We start from the raw sequence: 21,489 nt of genomic DNA, 5'->3' as shown, positions 1-21,489 counted from the left end.
CAACCCAGTAAAGCACTCTGTGTGCATCACACATTTTAAACAGCTGCACGTTCCTCCGCAGCGTCGAATAAAAAAAAGAAGATCATCGGTTTACCCCACCCAAAAAGCGTTGGAAGCCTTTGTGTAATACGTGGGAAGCCTTTGTGTTATACGTGCAATGTATAAACAGATCGCATGGTGGCGCTATTTGGTTGAACTGCGGATCCTGGGATCGAGAAGAGACGGGGACTGACCGCGCGCCAATCAGGGAACTGCTTGCGCAAAGTAACCTGGGTACGAGATGGTATGCCAAACTCTCTCCCGTAGCGAACTCCCTTCCGTGACATAACTCCCCTTTGTGAAGCGCCAACAATAAGGTACTTTGTAAATCTCCGTTTCTCAGAACGTATAACAAATGTACAGCATTTTACCCCCCCAAATCGCCAACTTGTGTCTTGTTTTAGACCGTGCTAGTTAGAAGAAATAACGGTTCAACTAACAATGTAGAAGATCGCCCATACTGGTGCGCACACATAACTACTGAGGATCTGTCAACAAACAGACAAAACAAAACAGACAGCTGTGAATTCCAGAAAGTTTATTTTGTTGAGCTTGATGTGATAAAATTTTCTAAGCCCACGATTTAGATCCTATGGCTTCTCCGGGGTGCTGGGTACGATCGTGAAACAGCTGCATGTTTTGTCCCCTCAAAAATGAATTTTCAGTATTCCTGATCTCAACTCATTATTATTTGAAGGGGCTTCTTGAATTGATACCTTCTGGAATATGGAAGTGGTGGTATTATGTTTGGCCTTACTAAGCTGATTACATTTGGGAAGTCCCTCTGGCTGGGAGGACATCAAAAATACATGATGTTTTGAGTACCACAGGCTCTGCTTATTTGGAGACTTTTGGATTAGGTTAGATTAGGTTTAAGGGATGATGTGACTGATCTGCCATGTGTGTCTAACCTGATGATTCCACACAAGGTTATAGCTTCAAATGATATAAATGCCTTTTGGTAGAAATGTATGTGCGGGCATGCATGTCCTGGTCAACGCAACAATTAGCCACATCAAAGCTTTAAATCATTGATGGGATGTTCATTATCTTTAGGCTTTTGAGGCGTGCTTCAGTAATTAGTACTGCCATATAGTTATGCATTCCAATGCAAATGTTCTCCTGATACTGACAGTATCTAGTCAAGTGTACTAGCAATAGCCTAGATTATATACCGTAATACATGACATGATGTAAGCCCAGATGCGTAGCACAGCTTTATATGGTGTACACTGTCATTGTGTGGACTGAAAGTTCCAGAATTCATACATGATATTACCTCAACCCCCAGTAATATGATGTAAATTGAATTGTTTCTGGACCGTAGGTTGGCAGCAAGGCGTCACTGTTCAGAGTCTGTAAGTCTGATATCACTGTGTCCTTCTCTGAAGTATATCTCATATATGTGGATCAACTTGACAAATGAGCGGATTTTTCCGATGGCTGCTCAAGGCTGTTTGTTGGATGGACTCAAACATTTTCCATCACTGGTGGGTTGTTAGCTTCACACAGGGACTGGAAACAGATGATGTGAGGTGTGGTTGTCCTTGTCAGGGTAAAAGACCTTGCAGGGCCTTGCTTTTGGTAGACAAAGATACATGTACATGTATGATGCATCTATAATCATTTCTGCCAGGCCATCGGGTTGGAAATCTCTAGTGTGGAATGTGACACAGTAGTCAGAAACAAGAGTGCATATGGGTACCCTAAAATTGTTCCGACCCTAAATATGAAAGACATCATAATCATAATCATATTTTATGGCTATCAGAAATTTCCTTTTAGCTAATCTACCTTTGTAAATCATCAATTAGATGAAAGCTTGTTTTTAACTGAAGGAATTAATTTTGATTGTCAGCAGTGAAATGCTAGGTCGGAGATATACAGTCTGGCAGTTGCAGTAGTGGGGTCATCAGGTATCACTGCAAAAGTGTGCCTGGCAGAGAGATGGCCGGAGAGTGTATGGGTGTTGCTTGCAAATGCTCTTAAAAGAGATTTATGTACATTGCTGTAAAAGATTTTTTAAAAAAATTTTTGCCAAATGACTTTGGCTAATTTGTTTGACATAAAATGAATAATATCATATAATGTCAACGTCTCTTGTAGGTTCTTTTTGAACACGTCAATGCAACATGTTTTGTACATTAACCCCAAAACATAAGATAGACCGTAGCTTGTTATATTCTGAAGTGGTACCTTATATTTGATTAAATTATGTGTGATTGGGCAGTTTTGAACAACTTTCACTGTCATTTGTCAGTGGAACTCTACCATACACATTCCCAGTACTTGTACCCATTCAGACTGCGATTAACTGAGTTCAATACCATCACTTTATGGTAGATTAGTTCTTCTCGACTCAATATGTCTTTGGCCATGGACCACAGTTGTCCTTAACCAATCAAGCCCTAATAGTACCCCTGAGACCATTGAATGGTTCTATGATATTCCTCACTACCATATCTCCTTACATGAAAGTGTGACCATTGTTTCCCTGGATGACCCTGTGGTAAGATATTTCTCATTCTCCCCATGCCTCTGGCAATGTTTGTTCATTTGTGTGGAAAGGCAACAAGGAAATTTGAAGCAGCAGCCCCAATTCAATGCTACATTAGCTTCCCAAGTCATTATGATGTGAGATAAATCCGTGATTTGCTTTCCTCCTGTCTGAGCACATAGACAACCATTAAGGGAAGCGAACCTTAATTCCATTTTGATTGCAAAGTCAAGGAAAGCCATACCTGGATTTCAGTGCTAAGTCATCTGTAGCAAAAAACTATGTTTATGTATTACCCACAACACATTGATATGTGTGGTGTGCATTGGCAGAACTTACATAAAGTTTAGCTTCGAGTGAACTGAAAAATGAAGTTGATTGTCTTAGTGATGGGTTGCTGAAATACTTCCTAATCTTTCAGCAGGTAGGCATATGGTAATATTTTTGAGGAACCTTTAATAAAGGCTTTATAAAGCTTTTCATGGTTCCTATTGCATGCTGGGAGATACAAGGCACTATTTATTGAGATTTACCACTGTCTTGTGGAAGGACGTAACAGGTGACTATGGTATCACATTTTCAAGATGTCAACCCGGACCAGTACTGTAAGGTTTGATCCACTCACACCGGGAAGGACCCCTACTCTTTTCGATAAGTGCGGTGGGTTCTTTAACTTGCCCGAGGTGTGGCTCTCCTCAAACACGGGACTTCCATCTAACATCCTATCCAAGGGACATCCCTAACTGAAGCTAGGTACTCATTTACACCTGAGCGAAGTGAGGAAAGTCTTTCCCAAGGGCACAACGTCAAGCCATATCGGTGGTTTTGAGCCCGGGACCTCTTGGTTGTGGGTGAAATACCCTACCAATTACGCCACATGATGCCACTGTGGATATCACCGAAGGCAAATAACATCATTACCATGACAACATGATGATGACAACATAGACTGGACCGCACACAGTACTCATTTACAGCATACAGTGTATTACACAATCATATTGTTTGCCCACAGTCATAGTGCCCTGCATGTCCCAGCATGCAATAGGAGCCGTAAGAAGGTGACCAACAGCTATCAGCATAACAGGAGGTAGTCTTTCTGATTTTGCTTTGTTTAGTTGTTTGTTTTTTGTACAGAAGAGTAAACATGGATGGAAGCCTCTTGAAGAATTTCTAATCTGTCTCCCAATGAATCTAGCCGGAACCTGGCGGAGCCTGGAACTGAAACAGGATGGCACTCAGGCTACAATGAATCTACTTACTTATTTACTTATCCTTACTTATCCAATTAATCTACCTGCACTACAGACATGGCGTCACCCGTGAACGAGAGCTAAACCAAAATATGTTTTGCTATGATATATCGCAAACCTGTTATCTCCATGAAAAATGGAGATATAGTTTTGGGTGTGTCTGTGTATGTGTCTGTTTGTCTGTTTGTCTGTCTGTCTGTCTGTGTTTCCGCACTACTGTAATCAGCATAACTCAAGAACCTCTGGATGGATTATGATGATATCTGGTATGTGGGCAGGTGTTGTGAAGCTGAAGTTCAAGGTCGATTTTGGGCCCCCTGGTATGTGAGTGTGACTTTGGTACTGCAGCAGAACTTCCTTTTTGTATCTTTTGACCTGGGCGTGCTATGGTCTTGAATTTTGGGTGTCTCATAGCTTCTGATGTAATAAAAAAGTAATGTGGGTTTGGGCCCCCTAGCAGCTTGCTCTGGAACTGCAGCGGCGTTATTGTGAAAATCTTCTAAGAAGAATAACGGAACAAAGGAACGACAGATTTCCATGATATTTAGTATGCAGATAGCTTAGACAGAGATGTACACAATGTTTTCCAAGTGTTTTCCATTAAAAGATTCAAATGCATGTATCATATGTAGTTTCTGGCAAGTACAACATCAACAGATACCAATTGTGCAAATGAATTCCTAATTTGCATAATCAATGCAAAAACGCCATAATTCTTTTTAAATGGAAAATACAGTATAGGACTGTCAATATTGCAACTTGTGTAAGTTAGATAAAGGTGTTTATGACCAAGTATATATTATGCAAATGTGTTAGTCATTTGCATAAACAGAACAGTTCATGGAGATATGAGGTCTTCGAACTCTTGTTGTAAACTATGCTTCACCACACATGTACAAATGTCATGGGAAATGAGATCCTGAAGGGTTTCTCTGACTGCCAATAGTAAATTCTATGGATCCATTTTTGATCTTAGCCACGGGATCTTCTTGATGATATATAATATATTTATTGAATAAGTCCTGTGATACATTGTATATGAATGAATAAACTTTATTGTGCAACAGTTACACAAAGTACATACATAATGTAGTAAGAGAAGTTTGGCAACATTTTTGTAACATTGAGAAGAAACTGGTCTATTCCTAACACTGCAACAACACTGCAAAGTGAGTGACACTGATGATGCAACCTGTTTGATGGCAGGAAGTGCCTCAGGGGTTACATCGTAATGGTGTGAAAAGGTCAAAAGTCACACTCATTAGGGTGCAACATTTTCATATTTACCTGGAACTATCTTGGAGTGGAACTTATTGCCATCAACACTGTTTGAGCATCTTCACTACATAAAATAACGCTAATGTAGTCAAATGTGCAAAGGTTAGGTGTGACAGGTAATTCAGTGTGATATAACCAGCTGCTGCTTTGCCATGTGCCTGCGAAGCTGGCATGCTATACCAAAGGACAATTATACCGGCTAAGATTATATATATACAGGGATACAGATTCAGAACATGGGACATACTAGAGATCTGAGTCAACAACCCTAACTACAAGGCTAGGCAAACATGCCACCACTATTGTGTTGATGCCAATGATACAACTTCCCCTGCTTTGCTGACATCCTTCAGCTGCCCACAGGAAGTGTTATGGTTTCCTGTTCTGTTTCCCCAGGTGGCAGGCAGAATACCTGGGATACCTGTGACTTGTCCTGTAAGTGGTGTAGACAGACTGTCATCGACGATCACCCTCAACAGTAAGTCAACATACTTCAGTTTATTCACAAGGCTTTATTTTTATAATATGTTTTCAGTCAATCCTCATGTCGGATACAACTAGAGTTCCACGACCTCATACCTTCGCCAAATGATTTTAATTTGCAGATATTTATCTATCAACATTCCTCTCTTCCTCAGTTAGAAATGTCTTATGCTTGAATAGTCCTATCATCAAATCCATTGGGTTTATGAACTTTAATCAGTAATCATGCAAATTAGATTCTGATTTGAAAGATTACCATTTAGTTATACCAAGCATCTTAAGCTATCTACATACCAAAAATTATGATGATTCGTCAATCCCCAGTTGAGTTATAGTAGTTTCTCATTAATTATGCAAATGAGGTCTTCATTTGCTTAATTGGTATCTATCAATAGTTCTCTCTTTCTCGGGTACATATGTAATATTTTTGGTAGTCCTATCATAAAATACAGTGGACGTATAAACCTTCCTCATTGATTTTGCAAATTACATTCTGATTTGCATAATAAGTATCTAATTACATAGACAATCATTCAAGCTATCAACATACCAAAAATCATTACCATCAGTGCAACCTTCTTGAGTGCATCTGGAGCATTTTTTGTACCGTTCACCCATATTGTTTACTGGTAGCAACTGTGTTGCCCCCGTTTTATTTCTGATTAGATAGGTTGCTAAAGGTTACACGTGCACAATTGACTTCTTGAATAATATCTAACTTGTTATGTCATGCAGTTTTGAAGTGGAGTCTTTTTTCCATGTTTATGATATTTCTGTACCATCCAATTACCTACATGTAGTTTGGGAGGTGGCAAAGTCAATGCACTACTTGTAGAATAATGGATGCAGTGGTGTTTAAATAGATGGCAGTTTGACTGACTGAAGTTTAGGAGGAGCCTATGAGATGGACTGTGGGGTATCTTTGTCCATGGGAGAAATGGGAGAGAGTTTTAAAGGTAAAAGATGACAGGCACAGGCCTGTCTGTTTGTGACACAGCTGCTAAGACTGATTCGCATAATCCACCTTTCTGACACTTATTGTATCAATGCTGCCAACAAGAATATCCCCGATGGCAGGATGGATGCCTGCTCAGAAACCAAAAGCCCATCCATCCCCAGGGATCCCAGATATATTGCACAAATTACTCCTTGCTACATTAGTTTTCCACACTGCGCTAAGCACCAGATAATGATATATCTATCCACTGCACAGCTTGTAAAAGAAAAGGGCAGGGAGAATGGAGGAATTTGTCTCTCTTGTTTTCAATACTTCCCGACAGCACTGAACATGACAGCCACATACATCAGGAGAACACTGGCTAGTAAAACACTGGCTATCTTTCAGGCAGGGAGAATGTAATGTGGCCCATATTTCAGCAAACTTGATGGTTTTTGTATTGTTGAGGTTCTATCATTGTTCTCGCCAGCCCGAAATTTTTACCCGGCATTTCAATGTTGTTTGAGGGAAGAACACATCGAGCACCGAAGGCGCGACAATCCTTGGGGGTCCGGGGGTATGCTCCCCCGAAAAAATTTGAAATCTTTACCCTCTGAAACGCTATTTCCTGCATTTTGAGGGGCAAATTTTCTTGGTAGACTAAGCTTAGTTTAATGACATTTTTTGGGGGTGAAAATTACTTAGGGGTTTCAGGCTTTATTTTTGGGGAGGCGTGCCATCATCACGGTAAGATAGACTGTTCATACAAGCTACACTTCGATGTTATACACAATCGGCAAAGAAAAAAAACAACTTTATTACGTATCTAGGTCCTACAAAAATTATACACAGAGTAAGTCTGAAAAAATAAAACATATTAATTTTTCAACACTTGTTCCGTATGCGCCCTGTAATCACTTAACATTATGAGGAATTTGACACCCTACTTTGAGAAAGAAAGCCATAAAGACGTCCTACTTTTCTCTTCCATGTTTTCCACAGTAACTTTCTCTGGTAACTGCACTGAATGTGTTCAAAAGTTGTCGATTCAGGCCTTCCAACAGCCGCTTCGTCGTGCGATCCTTGCAATCCCCGCCATTTCTGATAAAATCTCGCAAATTCATGCTTAGCTGAAATGTCGCGAGTAGTAATTGGTCAGTTTTTCTTGACGCGACTGAGACGTGCACAGTTATTGGTGCAATAAAATATCTGGCGTCTCTTTACCATTTTTCGCGGGAAGAAAGCGCATGTAACTCAGCCGGCTTGAAACTTTGATACTGTTTACACAGATTACAGAAAGGCTGATAGCTATAGGAGTATTTCTGAATTTTTAGGCTTCTTTGATGACAATAACTGACAGTGAACCGAGAAGGACAAAACAGAAAAAACGTCAGCCCGATGCGACCAGGCAAAACTGAAGTGGGGGTCGGGCGCATTCGACGGCCACCAACTATTAACTGGCAACCGCCATGGCGCTCTTTATGTCTGGCTGGGGTTGTCGCCGGCGGGCATTACAAATGATCTAGATCGGCCTCGTTGCAAACTTCCGCTAATGTTCAGTCTGGAGTTTTTGCAAAATTCTAAGCTCTGTCTATATATCTTTATACACCGATTTTTGTCAATCAAAAATGACGGGTTTGGCAAATTTTTTGTCCGTCATGAGAGACAAAATTCTGTCAAATGACAGGACGGGCGCTGGCTAGAACACTGGGTTCTATATTTATGCTCAGTCATGCCCATAGCCAGTTTGTTGTTTGGGAGGGTCCTTTGTAGGTTTTGGGGACACTAAACGAGTGCTGAAGGTGCAAGCTTTCTAGGGGGGTCTGGGGGCATGCTTCCCTGGAACATTTTGAAGATTCAACCCTCTCAAATGACATTTCCTACGATTGTGATAGGATGCCAGATTAAGATAAAACAGAAACTGTCAATAACAGCGCTATCAAGAGAGGATGCATTGATCATTCCTTTCTGAGAGTGGAGGGGGGGGGGGGGGGCTTGTGAACAGCATCCTGACATGTTAATTTTGCAGGTACTCCTTCTGACACAAATAGGTTATAGTTGATGAATGGGGCACAGTTTGGTGAGCCTTCCAGCGTTACCTGTTCAGTTTGCTGACATTTGCAGACAGAAGAGGTGATTAAGTCTAGTATCAAATGGCCCTAATACCAATTTGGCTGGCGTGTAATGGGCAGAGCTTGTCCTGGCATATTAGTGACCTCATAAATGGCAAACCACCACAGGGTGAGGATTTTCACTTATCGGCCTCATAATGTAAAATGAGTCGGGTAAAAGGACTAGTGTTGATCTGCTGTGAATGCTGTACTAATGATTGTATGTGGGCTGAGGCTTTTACAAAGGCTTCATCAGTTCACTGTGGATGGTAAATCCACTGGGCATGACATCAGTGACAGGGAGAGTAAGGGATGGTACTCAAAAGGAGCCATTTACACTCATTACCTTTGCCAAGAAGGTTAAACATGTTTTTGGTCCCAGTTGTCTGTGAGTGTGTGTGTCTGTGTGTGTCTGTCAACACGATAACTCCAGAAGGCTGAGGTGGATTGTCTTTATACTTGGTATGTGGGTAGGTCTTGATCATTGATGGCACCTCAACATGATAAGATTTTGGGCCCCCTACGTCTTGTTATAGTACTGCTGCAGTGAAACTTCCAGTTTTTTTTGTATCTTTTGATCTGAAGATGGTAGGGTTCCCAAATTGGAGTGGTGTACAGGAAGAAGTTATATAGGATTGAGCCCCTAGCAGCCTTTTCTGGAACTGCAGGTGTTTTTGTTAATATTTTTCCATGTTTTTACTTTCTACTTCATATGCATGGATGAGTGGCAACTTCACAGTACATGACTTGTGTAACAAGGTGCAACAAAAGGTTATATTGCTATTTCTGATACTTACATTCCAAGAATATTCTGTGCACTTAGTGTAAAATGGTGTCTTTACCTATTGCCTACAAAAAATATCTAGGTGCACTGGTGCACTCACAGTCAAAAATTAGGTGCACAGCTCCAATTTTGGGTGCACACAGGTGCACATGCACCCACAAGTGTTTGCTGTGGTTTCATTTTCGTGGTTTTGACGATACCAGTAACAGTATTACTGCAAAATCTTAAGTAAAATACCACGGTGACCTCAAATGTGTTTAATAATTCTACTGTACAATTGTGTTTTCTCGATTAAAGTACTCACCCTAATTACAGTACTATTCGGGGCAAGTTGCAAACAAATCTGTGAGGCTGAAACATAAAATGTACTACCTTACTAAAACAGTAAGGTAGTACAGAGTCCTACCAAGTACCATAATAAAATCACTGCAAAAGTAAATACATTCTACAGTAAATTGATCATGAAGATTTCCACCACCCATCCAGTCTGAAACTTGGATATTTTCCTGGCCTGTTGATTCCAAGGTTCTTATAAATGTACCTCCAGTTTTAGTCCTGGCCTGTCTACTGCAGGTTGTGGCTGGGTAGTTCACATTCTTTTGAGTATGTTGAGTCTTCAGCATAGTCTTGGAGTAAGTAATTGTGCTTTCTTGTGTGTCGGCGCCATCCTAAGATTGTAACAGCCAGACACAATCAACTGTAGTCAACTCCAGCGGTTTTCAGAGAGCAACATTAACTTCAGCTAACAGTCGGGTTAGATCTACCTATATGTGGCATTCAGGGCAACCAGCTGGACTCCTTTGAAGGTTGCCTCTAGTAAGTAGTTCTATAACTTAACCCTTAAGCTGCCAGGTTTTTTAGGCAAATAAAAAAAAAAAATGTTTGACCCCTGACCTCCCTCACGAAACCCGCCAAACAGCCAGCGGCCCTAACTCCCCTAACTTCCGGGCTTCGAGCGCTACACGCACGCAAAGCTGTTTTCTTCTGGGGAATACCCTATCCCGGTTATAACCGGGTGCACCACATAAGGCATGTTTCTGTATCCCTGTTTAAACCGGGACTGGCAGCTTAGTTAAGGGTTAAGGGTTCAGTTTGAAAAGACCAAGAAGAAGAATGCAATCTCTTGGTTCCTATTCACTATTTTTGTAGAACAGATGCAATATTGTAAAAAGTAGCCTTGTACAATAAATTTTGGAAACTGAAAGCATATGTTTTTGCTCTTTGGACATCCACAATTATCCACTTACTGAACATAGTATATATACATACTGAAACTTGAAAAATCAATGTGCCACCAAGGACTGGCCAATCCTTAGCTCTCAAGAGCCGTCACAGTGTGAGACGTCCCCAATAACACAGTACCACATATCTGTTAGATACATGTAGTTCTAAGTTTACCCTGTCTGTTTTGAATCTGATCGTCTGGAAACTAGTCAAGAGTTAACAATTATAATTTTGGGATGAAGGAAGAAATAGCTCGACTAGTGTGCCATACTTTCTAGATCCTTTGTAATCCCCAATGTTGACATAAGCTAGCTGTTGAAACTATCTTGAGACCCAAAGTGTGGTTGCTAAACATAAATTTGTTGATGCCTACCGATTTTACCATGTTTCTATTGCCTAAAACATGTTCAGGTAAGTTACCGATTTTTCAATCCATTTGTCCTTGTTAGCCAGGGGTTCTATTGGGTTCCAGGCCAGCAAGGTGACTCGCTTGTGATTAGGGAAGCTGAAGGTAACGTGATTTGCAGCCTGGCTGGTAATGGAAAAAAGATTATGGCCAATTTTGGAGCAGAAGGGTAAAATATACAATCATGACCCACTGGCGCCATGTGAAGGAGAATGTATGAATGTTTCTATAGAAGCAACATGTTCCGGAGCCTGATGTCTGTCTCGTCTGACGGCTAGGCAACATCAGTTCTCTGACGCTAACAACTGTAGCGCTTTCCAGACTTTCCTTTGTCATGAGTACAAAAATAGCCAACCTCCCGCACTGGCCTTTACAAAGCTGGAAGTGTGCATAATGAGGAACTGGTATTGTTCAAGTTCATCTTGGTGTTGCTCAGTATGACAGCATGTGTGTCATCCTCAGAGTTTCTTACTGATGATAAACAAGGCTACTGATGACTGAGCAACAGAGGAGAATGGAAAATGTACAGGAGTTACATGTATGTGAAACTTTCAGGTTTGTTTCTGCTTTTTGAAACACTGACTGTAGTTGTGAGTTATGCCATGTTTTCATTTAATCTAGATTTTGAAATTATCATGGTTAGAATTTGTCTCCTTGATCTGGAATCTGAGCCTAATAAAAAAAGTCATTATGTAGTTTGGAGCATGCATTTGTACAACAAGGTGGTTTAACTGTATTGACTGCCATATTCTGTAGAATTAGGGTGCAATTTTCTCGGACACGATTCACTCTGGGAAAATTTCAGGGTGTACAACAAAGGCGTACGTTTTCCTTGTACAACACGTTTTTTCTTGGGTGTGAACCGGCCTGCACGTCGTACAGCAGGCGTTTTTATAGCCCGTACGCCCCCTCCAGAGGCCAGAGTGAACGTACGACCGCCCAGCAGGAGGTCTGAGGCACTCCCATCCCTGTGTGGATCCAAACCTGTCATACGACAATGTCCTGGCACCGGTTTTCCGCTTGCTGGAGGTCAGGCGTCATATGCAAATTGCATTCTCCCACATTTCTTACTCCACACCATGCACTCCTGTTAGACTTGTTTACCAGTAATTTCCCTGTATTGTTGCTTTTGTTTGCTGGTTGATACAAGGACGTTATATAATGTCCTTGGTTTATCTAGTACGTGTTTGCTAGTTTATCTGCCGACTGTGTTCAGAGTTTTCAAGATCTACATGTACAATATCACTGTTTTTAACTTAGATATTGTAAACTTGTTTCAGTGAAAATGTACAAATCCATGGGTTCCCAGCTATGCAGATCGCTTTGTGCAAATTTCAATGAAATTGCCAGGATCTTGATGCATTCAATTGTGATGCTGGCATGCGGTCCAGGATGTTTGATGGCTTAGGGGTTAGAGGTCAACATCACAAGGTCAAGTGTTGCTCTGGTGCAAATGGATGTCATCCTGTTTGCCACCTCCTACTCACATGCAGCAGCCAATAATGCAACAGCCGCCCTCCTTTTGGGTCCGAGGATCTACCAGACTACACTGGAATACACACAAAGAAAGAAGGAGTTTTCCTGAAATACAGCATGCTTTGATCAAGTTGATGAGTAACCATCGCACTATGATCGCAGGTTGCTATCTTTGGGATGAAATAAAGTATATTTGGGCCTGGGAACAAGAAATCGGTAGAAAATACTTTGTGACCCTGGCCCGTAGTCTTGTTTGTTATCATTTACAGTGTTTGTTTAGTGGAGAAAAGTGTAGTTAGCATAAAATTATACATATGTATGACCAGTTCAAACTAGGTATACGTTAAATTTTGAGTTAACCCTAACTCATCAAACCATACTGTCTTTTGTAGATTTTATCCTTTTTGTTTATTCCAGTGTATTCTAGATCTGTTAAACATTTGAACCACTCCTTTCTGCATACCAAATTACCAGTTCTTGACGTGTTTGTACTTTTAGTTTTTTCACCATAGCAGGAAGGTTTAAGATTAAATTGATTTTAAACCTCTTTGACCATTAAGAGCTGACGAAAATTTGGAACATCCATAAAATGTGGGATTGTGTGGCATAACGGCAGTGTGTTTGGCCCAGAAAACAGGGTCCTGGGTTAGAAATGCTCCAGAAGTTGAGAAAAGTTGGTGTCCTTGAACAAAAAAATGTAACAGCCACACATTCCAATGACCAAATCCAATATTAAAATTTTTGATAGTAGCGCATTAGGCGCACTCGAAATGCATTCTAAATATTCTATGGAAGCCTGTGTGATAAAAGTGGAACCCCGTGTGATACGGAAAATTATCACACGATGTGGAACACCCGTATTGAACGTTTTCGCACCCCAGGTATGAGACCTGGCGGTATTGCCCCGACAGTGCGTATGCAGGTCGACCGATGATGATAAAGTTTTTGACATTGTTGCCAGCCACTTTGCCATGCATGGTAGCATGGGAGATTTTAGTTTTTGCAACCCATAAATTGTTGGTGGTTGTTATGAATCATACATGTACATTGCATGTATTGTGCAGTACATTAGAATGCATCTTTTACTGTAATGTATGTGTTTGGACATCCTCAGGCAAGGCCTGTCACATTGGCATTGAACATGGCTGGGAGCAGGCTGAAGGTTAAGATTAAGTATTCTACGGAATGTTCAGATATATTGATTGAATCCCCAGATTACGGTGATGCCCCCCCCAGCAAGTCTGAATATTCCTGAGGGGAACATTAATTTCCCTGGCCAGATCAAGCCTGTGGTACAGCTGGTGGACAGCCAAGAAATTCTGCTGTAATGGTGGGAAACACAGCTGAAGGTCGTTTGACCACACTCCCCCTCCTTTGCGTGCTGCTTAGCAGTACCTACTGTACCAGTAAGGCTCTCTTTACATTATACTTTTGCCGTCAGCGCCACTGGCGTCAGCGCCACTGGCGACAGCGGGAACCCAGTGTAAAGACAATTCCCGTCGACGTAGTCCCGCTGTCAACAAATTTTCTCCCGTCAGCTTCGAAGCCGTCGCCCGTCAGCACAGCGGGGGTCCCCGTCAACTTCGAACTCCGTCTAAAGAGAATACGTCGGGCTCGCGTCAGCGGGAGTCAGGGTTTCGGCGATTAGCATAAAGCACGCGTTGATTAGCATACTGTAAGTCTACTTAGATCCCCGGTATATATATAGAGAGAGAGATTCGCGGGATCCCCGGCGACTTTTGTGCCGTGCATTCATTTCCCCGCGGATATATTTATCGTACTTGTGCCCCCCTCCCCACATTTACGAGTGATGAGCATGGAATATCTACACATAAACAAGGCTTTGCATTGTAGTTTAATACGGGCGGGGAGACGCCGTCTACCGTTGTACAATCATACAATTTTGTTTCTTGCTTTTGTTATGCTTACGCCCGATACTTTCTACAAGATGGCGAAATGCAAGCACCGCAGGTGTCTGTCAGATTTCCGGGCGGTGTGTCTAGAGACGTCGCGACAGCGGCCTCCCGACAGCGGGAAATTTCGCCGCTGACGCGAAAAACGTAATGTAAACTGCGCCTAAGTCATAGCAGAGCATTTCCCCCAAAACAGTTAGATACATGTCATTGGTTTGTGGAAACTTAGCGTTAGTCCCTTCCCACACCTTTTTGTGTATGGGTATTGCCCGTCTCTGCTTCTATGGCCATTGGGCTACTCTACCACTGGTAGTGATATACTCTTTCACACAGGTGCTGACTGCTTAAAGCAGAGAGAGCAGTATTACCATTTTTAAAGTCTTTGGTATGACCCAGCTGGCGTTTGAACCCAAAACATACTGAAAACTCAACATACTTTGTTCGTTTTATTTCGAACAGGGCTAGAATTTAAATCAGCAAACAGCCTTGAATCTATTTTTGGTTATCTGGATAGAATTCCAAACTATCACAATTAGGTACCATTTAAAGACACAGAAATGCTAATGATTTGTTCAACATCTTACCTCCATTAACATTAATCTGCCAGGTTATATAAATCCGCCACTTTGAAAAATAGTCTAGGTTTGAAAGATCTCTAGTGTAGCACCCCCCAGGTATGCACAGGTTAGGGACCATACAATATTTACCGGGGGGGTGCATCGGAAGTCTGGTCAAAAAAATTTTCCTTGACCCTCCCCCCATCTCAAGAAAATTTTTCATGACCCTCCCCCCACCTCGAAAAAATTTTCCATGACCCTCCCCCTACAGGTATCATGTCAAAATGGTAGAAAAACGACCCCCATTTATAAAACAACAACTACACAAAGCACGTCATATATGGACATTGGGCGTCCACTAAGGAAACCAAATTGTATAGGGGGCAAGATACTTGAGAAAATGTAGAAATCAAAACCCTTTGAAATGCTATTTCCTGCATTTTGAGGGACAATTTTTGCTGAAAGAGTAAGCTAACTTCAACCAAGGAGGTTATATTGACCAAAACCTCCTTGTATATAATTTTTATGGACATCTCTATTTGTAAAAAGAAATACAGCTTGATTTTTGGGGGGCGACGCCCTCCGACATATTTTCACTGCTGGAGGCACGACATACACCCGCAGGAAAATCTAAAAATCTGGAACCATTGAAAAGCTATTTCCTGAATTTTGATGAGCAAATTTTGCTAGTAAACAAAGTAAGTTCAATGACATCTCTACATGTACATGTGAAAAAAATACAGAAGAGTTTCAGCGTGATTTTTGGCGGACAACGCCCTCCCGACATTTCCGCCCTCCTGACATGCTCACACAGGGAAATTTTAAATTGTTTGATCATGACCCATTGAAACACTATTTTCCTGAATTTACAGGGGCAAATTTTGCTGGTAAAATGAACAAATACAGAATGGTTTCAGTTTGAGTTTTGGGGGGCGATGCCGTCCCGACATGTATGTTTCGTAGGAGCGTAGGCCCGGTTCGAGCGCCAAAACTAGCATGCATGTTCTCCCGGGAAATTTTGGAAATTCAAACCCTCTGAAATACTATTTAACGCATTTTCATCAGAGGCAAATAATTTACATTGTGTAATGTGGGCCCCCGGCAGCACATGCAAACCTAGCACATAAATTTTGATCGCACTGACACACAAGGAACTGTAGCATCGACGTCAAAACCACACTCCCCCTTTGTTTACGTTTGAAGAACTGACCTGAGAAACATATAGCACCGTGCAGGTAATCAAACCTTACAGGCTTACTACTGTAACAGTCCTGCGAAGTTAAGTAGCCGTTGGATATAGTCCGAGATTTTTGTGTGTACTTCTGCATTTACTATCTACATCTACAGAAGTCACTGGAAACGAATAAGACTGTAGAAACAGCATTGAACAGTCCGCCAACAGTCCCACCACAGCAATCCACAACCGCAAGCCCCTAAGTGGCAATGTATACGGTTTCGTGAAGTTAGCTCCGCCCCCACCACAATTTTCCGCGAAACCTGGACCACTGCCTTTCTATCGGCCACACCCACAGCAAAACTTCTAAAGAGATCAAAGGCACACCGCTGCCCAGTGCTCCACCTCCATGGTAACCGTGCCAAACTGTCGCAACAGCCCAGGATGTTTGCTACATTAACACTTTTGCTTGTGAACCATGTGCAAGGGGGCACCCGGGAACTTATCAAATGAAAGTTTATCCAACATGTATCAAGCTAAATTGATAGAACTTACCGTTTTGGAGCCCTTTTGATTTTGTATACAGCGGGACAAGAGGTACGATTCAACGGATTCGTTAAAAAATAATAATTCCATGACCCTCCCCCCAACCCTGAGCCGTTGTTTTTCTCCGTGACCCTCACCCCCCCCCCCCAACGCACCACCCCTCCCCCCGCTAAATATCGTATGGTCCCTTAGATTTGCAAAAGTGCATTATACTGGGATGTTGGGTTAGAAATCTGTTCATATCTTTTCAGGTTGGCGGAATTATGTACCCTGGTGGAATTATGTTAGTAGATGTTACTTGTGACAGAGCAATCTACATTGTATGCTTACTTCATTCAATACATGTATTTCCAGTTCAGTAGAAACTACCTTATGCATCTCTCCGAAATGAAAAGTATTCATAAGTTGAGTCAATTGCAACATCCATCCTATAGGAAGCAGGCTTTGCCAGAGTCGCAGCTACGCTATTCGTTCATAGAAAGTTTTTCCCTAAGATTTAAAGATCAATCCAAGAGAGTGCAGCAGGAAGCTAATTAGAGACAAGTCGGACTGATTCCGGCCCAGTGAGGTGTGCCAGAGAACTGATTTTCTACTGGATGGTTAGCTTGTTGCAGAAAGGGTAAAAGGGATGACCTGGAACAACTTTCTCTCCAAATGTTCTCAAAGTCTCAAATCCCAGACATGTTGATATTCTGTGGCGGATCTGCCCTCTTCTTCTCTGGCACTTGTCGTCTTAGTATTGAAGTCTAGTCATCTTAGTAGATTATAAGAGTAGAAATTTTTGATTCTGTCATCATGGCATCATAGCATTTTGCCTAAAGTATCATCTTGCAACAAGGACCCTGTTCACACTCTTTTTTTTTTCATGTATAATCGTGATTGTTCGATCCGATCGCGATTGAAAAACTTTTGCGTTCACACTGCTTTTCGCCAAGTGGATTAAAGTAAGCCGTGATCTGATCGCGATTGAAGCACCGCCATGCCATCGGCTCTCATTGTTGTTTTATGAGAGCGATCTGACGTGTGTGGCTTGGGTTTGTTTTCCCGCGCGATGCAAACTATGACCCCACGTACCCGGATGTATAACCTCCCACCCCCGGAACCAGCCGAAATCCCCGCCGATCGCGATGGAATGAATCGTAGTTGCAATATAATGAAAGCTCATCTGTGTTGGTAGTAATCATAATACAATGCTAAACTTTCTTCCAACACTAAGGTATTGACGGATCGAATTTTCGACGACCACTGTCGCCTTCTTCAGGATCAAAACCCCAAGAGAAGAGAAGTGCGGCATAGTGTACCACATTCCGTGTCAGGGAACCACTAGACAAGGGCCTTGCGAAGAATTCTACATCGGTGAGACAGAACGCTCATTGAGAACTAGATTTCTTGAACACAAACGCCCCAGCTCGCATTCGTCTGAAGTCTCTCAACACATCCACATTGAATCTCCGGGCCATACCGTCTCGCTGGACAAAGTCAGAATACTGGACACTGAGCAGGACTACTTTATGAGAGGTATAAAGGAGGCCATATACTTCAGGGCACTCCAGCCGTCACTCAACAGAGACAGTGGGCGTTATAAACTTCCTGGCACGTTTGACCAATTGCTGACGTCACGTATCCGCAATGACACGTGTCAATAAAGTCACGTGTCCGTAACTCTCGCGAGTTTACGTTCAGCAGTGATTGGTCATTATTGATCCTGAAGAAGGCGACAGTGGTCGTCGAAAATTCGATCCGTCAATACCTTAGTGTTGGAAGAAAGTTTAGCATTGTATTAGAATCGTAGTTGCGTTCACACTCAAAATTTGATAGGATTGGATTGGTCAGGATTGGATTGGATTGAACTACCTCCGGAGGTGGATCAGAAACAATCGCGATCGGATCGATCCAATCGCGATCGGGAGCGTTCACACTGAAAAAATCAATGGCGATCGGATCGATTAAATCGCGATTATACTTCAATCGCGATTGAAAAAAATGAGTGTGAACGTGGTCAAGGGACAGTGCATGAAGAGCCATATATAACTTTAACTTCTAATTAGTAGTACACCCCTAAAAGTCATCAGCCTCCCCCTTGTAATACCTTAACTACTACACATGTACCTTTTATGCATCATAGCATGATGCTTCTATTTATTTGGTTGAACATTGCATTTACACTGTAAAATGCATGTTTGAACATACCCTAAAGAGGCTTTATTGCCCTTGTAGACTGGCAGCACTTAGGAGGTGTTTGACATTACTTAACACTTTTACTGGTATCCTTCCAGTGCCATCTATAGATGAAGTACACATCAGAATATGAATACAAATTGCAAAGCTGCCAGACATTCTCTACAGACTTTTAGTCATACATGGTACATTTTGAACAGTAAAAGGATATCTGTCCATGCTGTAAGGATCCTTTCAATCATTCCAAATGGGCTTTTGTGGTAAGGAAGCCAGAACATCGAACAGTAGCGTGTTCTGAAAGGATTTTGCTAGTCTAGGAAAACATAGCCTGGAGTTCGCCTAGAGGAGCGGAGCTTGGGTAGCGAATGGAAAGCTAATAAGGCTGGACACCAGGCTAGGAAAACAAGCTACATGATGCTTTTTCAACTGGCTAGCAGTAGTGCAATACTGCTTCGCTACAGCTTTTGTTTTCAGCCAAGCACACCCGGTCACTTGTTCTCTTTTTGATAAGTGTGTTGGGCTCTTTTACATACAGAGGTTTGATGCTGTTGGTAATGCCTTAAGCTTCTTCATACCTAGGGCTTTATATGTCACCATCTGAAATGACTAATGCAAATCCTCACGCCATGCCCAAGCAGGTTTGAACCTCCACCCTCTTAGTCCATGCAAGGAGGTTATATAACCTCCTTGGTCCATGGAAAACAAGCTAGAAGTAGTTCTGATACACATGCTTGTGTCATAGGGGCATATTGTAGAATTTTGGTGACAAAAGTGCAGATATTCTGAATTTTAAAATGTCCATTCAGATTGACCTTTGGTAACTACAGTCAAACCTGCCCAAGGCGACCACCCGGCGGACCGAGCAAAAACGGTCGCGATGGACAGGTGGTCGCCATGAAGAGGATTCCACTCATATGTTTCCAGGTCGAGGTTTTAAAATACAGTACGTAAATGGATGGAAAATTATTATGTTTAGCCATAAGTATGGCTAAACATATTGTTTTCTCTCATGTTTCTTCTCCTGTCAAATCTTCAAATCGATTCATCTCTGTCATTTTTTGACCAAATGACCTGAAATTTGGTACAGAGGTAATGTAGGCAAAAACCAATGTACGTTCTTTTCCTTTTTTTGATATTGACCTTGAAAGTGATTTTATTGAGGTTTTTATGCTATTTTTAGCATATCTTGGCCTCCTGCGCCCTGGTATTTCAACCGAATGACCTGAAATTTGCTGTATTTGTGGCTTGAACAAATATTTATAGGACTACATTCCCATTTTTGGCATACATATATTCAAAACGATTTATTTTGGGCTTTCTTGACAATATTTGCCACTTCTGTCACTTTCAATACTACATATGACCTACAGGTCGTTGACCCCGAGTGCCTTGCACCTGGCCAAGCTGGAAGTTTGCTTACGAGGAGGAAAGACCGGACATAAACATTTAACGTGATTATCGGGAAAACACCATGTTCCCTTAAACTCAGTGGTTAAATTGCAGTTTAGGAAATTTTATAACAGAAAACAAGTCAAATCAATGATTTTGTGAATGTTTATTCTAGCATTAGTTATTCCAGATATTTTCAAACTCCAAATTCTTCAACACAACACGGGAGATCGTTTCTCCTCAGACTGGCGCGACACTCCTGTCAAAATTGATTGATGATCTCTCTCTGCCGCCGACTTCATACATGATCAAAGGCGGGTGGTAGGCGGTGCGCGGGGAAACGTAAACATATAATGTAGCGAAGTGTTGCACAAGGAATTCTCACGCTGAGGGGTACATGAAATAATGCTTACAAAATAGACCTCTATGAATCGGGCTACATTCAGCAATGGTAGACGGATTCGGGGCATGCCGCGCAACAGGCGTTTTGGTCCGGCACGTTGTCGCAGCGGTGCGTCGCCGCTACGCGATCGAAAGCACGCCGCTGTCTGTCTCGGACCAACACGCGTCTCCCGTGATGTGTAGCGTCCACCACCAGGCCTTCCTACATGTCCTACGTACGGGCGTATGGCCAGTAGAGTCAGTCCCCGGTAAGGTCAATGATTCGCCCCTTTGCGCTAGCTTGTAACGTTAAATGAATGTACCCTCTGGTGGCCAAACTTCACTGACAAACTTTCTCCCTATTATCATCACGAGCTTGCGTTAGTCTGGTACTAGTGACTATTATGTGCCGGGAATGTTTATCTATCGCACGCCTTGGAAGGAAGTTCAGCCATGATAAATGGTCGGCCGTTGCGAAAATTTGGAATCCCATGCTGTTGATTTTCGTGATTGAATCTGTAAGAAAATATATTTTCATGTCGTTCATGTTTTTGGGACGGACGCCGGGACGGGGTGGATTTTTTCTATCATTTTCGTCCCGTTAGTAATGCAAATCGAATCGTGTTGCACAAGAGGCAAAACACTAAAAACGTGGGTCTTGTGGAGTGTTTTGGAGTGGGAAAATGCCGGATATTAGCGGTGCCGAACAGTGTACATCGTCGCGCGCGGGTGACGCTCCGTCAAAACAAATCCGCTGGTGGTCTAGCGCGGCCACCGAAAATAGGCAGAAACACACAGGAGGACTTAGCACCTTCGTTTATGAGGGCAATTGTGAAAATCTTTTGTTACAAATTGTTCGAACA

At 42.1% G+C, this 21,489-nt stretch overlaps 1 protein-coding gene across 2 annotated transcripts in view; it reads left to right on the top strand.

The window, feature by feature from the left end:
* The window catches only part of LOC136448117 (bifunctional heparan sulfate N-deacetylase/N-sulfotransferase 1-like), a 117,893-nt gene that overhangs the window by 33,479 nt on the left and 62,925 nt on the right, over positions 1 to 21,489 (top strand). Inside the window, exon 3 of one of the 2 annotated variants that reach the window (XM_066447260.1) lies at positions 5,464 to 5,545. The exons of the other annotated variant lie outside the window; for it this stretch is intronic. The gene's annotated coding sequence lies outside the window, so the exon portion shown is untranslated. The remainder of the gene's footprint in view (positions 1 to 5,463; positions 5,546 to 21,489) is intronic. 2 annotated transcript variants of the gene reach the window in all.

The sequence above is a fragment of the Branchiostoma lanceolatum genome, chromosome 14, assembly GCF_035083965.1.
Source record: "Branchiostoma lanceolatum isolate klBraLanc5 chromosome 14, klBraLanc5.hap2, whole genome shotgun sequence".
Taxonomy (NCBI): Eukaryota; Metazoa; Chordata; class Leptocardii; order Amphioxiformes; family Branchiostomatidae; genus Branchiostoma; species Branchiostoma lanceolatum.
Note: the sequence above shows the minus strand (reverse complement) of the source record. Positions and strands in the feature narration are given on the sequence as shown.